General features: G+C 37.1%; 1 pseudogene; it reads right to left on the reverse strand.

Moving 5' to 3' along the window:
* Positions 1 to 2836: 2836 nt before the first annotated feature.
* On the reverse strand, positions 2837 to 3764 carry LOC100722943 (olfactory receptor 5P6-like; annotated as a pseudogene).
* Between the last annotated feature and the right edge of the window lie 1799 nt (positions 3765 to 5563).

Consider the following 5563-nt stretch of genomic DNA (forward strand, 5'->3'; position numbering starts at 1 on the left):
GGGTCCCAAACAAGCTGGGCCAGGGGAGCACAGAGTGGGTGGGGCACTTACCCTGGGATGCCAGGCCTCTGGAACTGGTGGTGCTTGCCTGCTTGCTTAGAACTCCACAGTACTCCAAGCACACAGGGAGGTGGATGCAGGCACCCCAGACCCACCTGGCTGTTCCACTGCACCCAGACAGTGTGAAGGTCCCAAACAAACTGGGCTCTGGGGAAAGTGGGCGCCCGCCTCCTGGCAACGGCCTCCACAGTTCTCCAAGCACAGCCGAAATGGGGGGCGGATTCTGAAAGATATTCTAGAAAGAGATAAGGAAAAAAAAAAAGAAAAGAAAAAGAGATAAGGAAGAATACAATTTCTTAAACATTGATAGAATTCCTCAGGCAAGGTAAGCAATTAAACAGAGGTGAAAGTCAGGAAACCAACAACAGGAAAAAATATGACAAGAGTAAGCCAATACATACCAGTTCTAATGATCAATGTAAATGATCTCAATTCACCAATCCAAAGAAAAAGATTGGTAGAATGGACTAAGAAACAAGATTCCTGCCAGGTGTAGTCATGCATACCCATAATCTCAGCACTGAGGAGGCGGAGACAGAACTATTGCTATGAATTAGAGGTGATCCTGGAGTACACAAGTGAGTTTAAGTCTAGTCTGCACTATAGTGAGGCTCTGTTTTATAGAAGAAAAAAAAGAAAGAAAACAAACAAAAGAAACAAGATCCAATAATATGCTACATACAAGAAACACAATTCAAAAAATTTTCATAGACTGAAATCAAAAGGATGGAAAACAATACTTCATACAACAGGAATCTGGACAAAATTTGGATGGCTAGTCTATTGGCAGACAAAGTGGACTTCGAGCCATGTCTGATCAAGAGACACAAAGAAAGTCATTACATATTTGTTAAAAGTCGAAGAGGAAGAAACAACAGTCATAAACATATATACGCCAAATACCAGTGCACTGAACTATATAAAACAAACACTAATAGATCTAAAAAAAAACCAAACAAACTGCACAAACACAGTTGTAATAAAGGATCTCAATACCTTACTGGCACAGAATTCTTAGGGGAGAGATAGGCAGCTCAATTCACCAAGCTTTCTTAACATGATGTCAGTTTGACTAACCAGTCAGTCCAGGAATTTGCCCTTTTAATTCCCTGAGTAGTTCAAGAAATCTGCTCATTCTTAGAAAAGAGATCACTTCATTTGACCTAACAAATGAATTCACAGGTCAGCTAGAGGCATATCATATTCTTTTGTGGTGGTCTCTTTATGCACAAGGCTAGAATCAGGCCAAGATCACAGTATAGAATTTTGTGGGTTCGGAAAGCTATTCTCAACAGATAAATGTCAATTTCTCTCTCTCTCTCTCTCTCTCTCTCTCTCTCTCTCTCTCTCTCTTTCTCTCTCTCTCTCTCTCTCTCTGTCTCTCTCTCTGTCTCTCTCTCTCTCTCTCTCTCTCTCTCTCTCTTTCTCTCTCTCTCTCTCTCTCTCTGTCTCTCTCTCTGTCTCTCTCTCTCTCTCTCTCTCTCTCTCTCTCTGTCTGTCTGTCTGTCTTTTTGAGGCAGGGATTCACTGTATAGTTCAGGCAGGCTTTGAACTTGCAGTGATCCTCTTGCTTTACCCTCCCAAGTGCTGGGACTATGGACATATTCCCTAAATCCATTAATCTCATTGCCCGTTCTTTTCATTTATTCTCAGAATGTACTCAGTCCATGTCTTAGTTACTTTTCTTGCTGCTGAGACAAAAATACCTGACAACAAAAGTTAAAGGAGGAAAGTTTATTTTGGTTCACATTTCAATTCATAGTTGGCTAGTTCCAAGGCAAGGTGGAATGGCAGAGGGGTGTCACAGAGGAGAAACTGTCCATGGCATGGTGAACAGTAGGTCAGCAAAGCCCCAAAATAGCCCAGAAGCAGCAAGGGACAAGAAACCACTCTACTCCTCTTTATCTCCCCTATTCCTACCTGAAATATGTGAGACCAACAAGTGGACTAATTTAGTAATAACACACTCTTAATCCTGAAGTCACACACTCTGGATCCAGCCACTTCTGAAAAAGCTCTGCCTATGACCACATGAGGCTTTGGTGAATCATCTACACACAACCACAATGGCCAATGACTAAAGTTATAATATACATTTCAAGACAAAATGCTATTGAAAAAGGAATTATCTTAAAGATTTGGAAGTATGATGTCATGGTTTATGTCTGTGTCCCCCAGGCCTCATGAGTTTGCATTGTGCATTTGTTATTCATTCATTGTCTAGTGCTTGGATTGATGGTGTCAGTGCTCTACCCACAAAGGGGTGAAACCAGGGTGTGATGTAATGGCAGGAAGAAGGTGTGTCTTGCTCTTTGCTGGTTCGAGCTTGCTGTTTGCAGCCACCATGAAAGGCAGCCCAGCCATGCCCGCCTGCTTGGGAGCCAACTGAGTGTGGACTGAAACCTCCAAAAACTGTAAGAAATAAACCTTTCCTTCCCCAACTTAGGCATCAGGTATTTTGTCTCAGTGATGAGTATAATGTAACTAAGACATATGATAACTTTGAGTAGTTTTGAAAAAAGTCTGGATATAATTTAAAAGAAATTTCAAAATTTTATTATATAAATTTTTTCTTAATTATTTACTTTTATTAAATTTAATTTACTGGGAGTCTTTGATTTGCTATTTTTTTCTGAAATCCACCTCCTAAAATCACTAAAATTATCCAGTCTGACTAATCATAATCAACATATATTTCAACCACAGACACACTCAGTTTTCTTTTTATTATTATACATATGAGATAAAATTATTGTATGAAGTCCTACAAATGTTGCTAAGAAAACATTTTCCTACCAAGCTCTCTCCTCAAAGTCTCTTTGATTTCCTTTTTCCTGAGACTGTAGATGAGGGGGTTCAACATGGGGATCACCACCATGTAGAAACAGACACCACCTTGTTCTGGTCAGTGGAGTAGCTGGACTTGGGCATCAAATAAATGAAGATAATGGTCCCATAGAACAGGTGACTGCAGTGAGGTGGGAGGTGCAGGTGGAGAAGGCTTTGTGGTGCCTCTCAGTGGAGCGCATCTTCAGGATGGTGATGAGGATGTAGATGTAGGACACTGCTATGACAAACATGTGCCCACAACAACAGAACCAGCGGAAAATGAGGAAGGCACTACCAGGACACTGACATCAGAACAGGAGAGCTCAACTCAAGGAGCAAAATCACAGAAAAAATGATTGACTGAATTTGGTCCACAGGAGAATAAAGAATAGAAGCACTGGGTGCAAGAGCAAGTGCTGAGAAAAGTAGCTATGTAAATGCTAGAAGTAATTGGACACAGACTTGCGTGGACATTTTGGTTGAATAAAGCAGTGGGCTGCAGATTGCCACAAAGCAATCATATGCCATGGCAGCCAGCAGGAAGCACTCAGTTGATCCAAAGAAAACAACAGAACAAAAACTTGATAGCACATTCAAGATAGGAGATGTCCCTCTAGCAGGAAATTTTTAGGCATATTGGGTGTGACAGACGATGAGTAGCCTATGTCAGCAAAAGCCAAGTGGCTCAGAAAAAGGTACATGGGATGGTGGTGATGAGAAGAGAGTCTGATAAGAATGATCATGCTGAGATTACCAGATATAGTTACCAGGTAGATGCACAGGATGATCATGAAGAGGATGACTTGGTGGACAGGGTCATCTGTTAAACCCAACTCTGTCACTCTAGTCTGATTCCCAACCATCAGCAAATCCATGAGACAATGTTGCTGCTGCCAAAAGAAACCTGTAATGCAAATATTACATGAAATCATTTGCACTGATACAGCCATGGGTATGATTATAAACATATGTACCATTCAAGCAAAATTTGGACTAATTGCATTTTATTGCTCTAGTGTCCCACAGTTTACATAAGTATAATGAATGTTTTTATATTTTAAAAATTGCTTTTATCAGAAACACCTGAAAACTTCCTTAGAACAACATACTCTATTTTTCAGACTGAAATCTGGACTTTTATACACTGAGCAACATCACGAGCCATTTTTTAATTATTATTTTTTTGAGGCAGTGTCTTAGTAAGTTCCTAAATTAATAAGTTCCTTCAAGGGCTTTAAATTTATGATACCCTTTTTCAATCTTCCAGAGTGTATTATAGGTGTGCACCACCAAGCCCAACTCATAATGTGTATCATTATACATATTATGTATTATACCACAATGGTGATTAATCTAAATATTTTAAAACATGAGAATAACTAGACAAAACTGTATGTATAACATGAAGTATTAAAAGCTATACTTATGGGATTATATTATTGTGAAGTAAATAGCCTTGTGTATAACAGTTAATGTTTATTAAATAGTTACTAATTTAAGGGCACAAATCTAAACATTTTATACATATAGTTCTGTTTCAATTTCTGTTCAACAGTATTTTTATTATTTTTCACTTTATTAATAAAGAAATTTTGAAAATATTAAGCGACTTATCTAAGATTGCATAGAAAATAATGAAATTAGTATATGAATTACAGTCAGGCATAACTCAGTTCATTTTTCTAGGAATTCATTCTTCTAGGCATAATTCTCTTCATTCTTAAATAAAAATAAATAATGCTAACAGTGAAATTGAATACACTTTAAATGGGAAAATAATGGGTAGACTTCCAGTTTTGTGACAGTCAATGTGTAAAAGAGGTACCTAATTAATTACATGGCTCACAATGTTTATCTGTTAAATGATACTTTTTTAAATGAAAATTTTTTTTAAAAAGGAGAAATATAAATTTCTTGATACAACAAAGAAGAAACAGAAACTTAAAACTAAGGTTATGAATGAAGTTACCTATCATAAATTTTAAAATATGTTTAGTAGATTGTTTTCCCAAGTTGTTTAAAATATTAATATCATCATTATGCATTATATACATATTTTTAAAATAATTAGACTGTGTTAATTCAAACATAATTAAAACCATTTCCTGATATGGATTGCTTTAATTGGATTTTATATAATGCAATAATGTTATTTTGAAAGGCTAAATAAAAGCCTCACACTAAAAAGTTAAAAAGCTAACAACGTCCACTCAGCTAGAGGCAGATTGACTTTCCAAGATTTTTGGCTTTATGTCCTTTGCTCAGACTGCTCAGTGCCTTGATACTATAGAATTCAGACCAATAATCATAGCAGTTGTGTCTATATATTTACTGACAGTAATTTTTTGAAGCACTTCAAACCTGTTGAATTTCTTGGCATTGTAGTTATATGCCAATTTAAATACTGTTTATCATGTGGTCTTGTGATGTTATTGGTGGATAAATGAGGAATCTTAGTAAACAGACTTACGCTTGTTTATGTGAAGTAATTTAATTTTGGAAATTTAAATTTCCAAAATTCAGCTAAATTTATTACTACCTGACTGCTGATTATACCTGTACAGCTTACGTATACACATACAACTTCAAAAATAATCTTCAAATGGTGAAAGATAATCAGTAAGCTAGATCCTCCCATGAACATCAAAATCTTACCTCTTAAAATTCATCACAT

The sequence above is a fragment of the Cavia porcellus genome, unplaced genomic scaffold (assembly GCF_034190915.1).
Source record: "Cavia porcellus strain 051 isolate PalLab524CR breed Dunkin Hartley unplaced genomic scaffold, mCavPor4.1 scaffold_9, whole genome shotgun sequence".
Taxonomy (NCBI): Eukaryota; Metazoa; Chordata; class Mammalia; order Rodentia; family Caviidae; genus Cavia; species Cavia porcellus.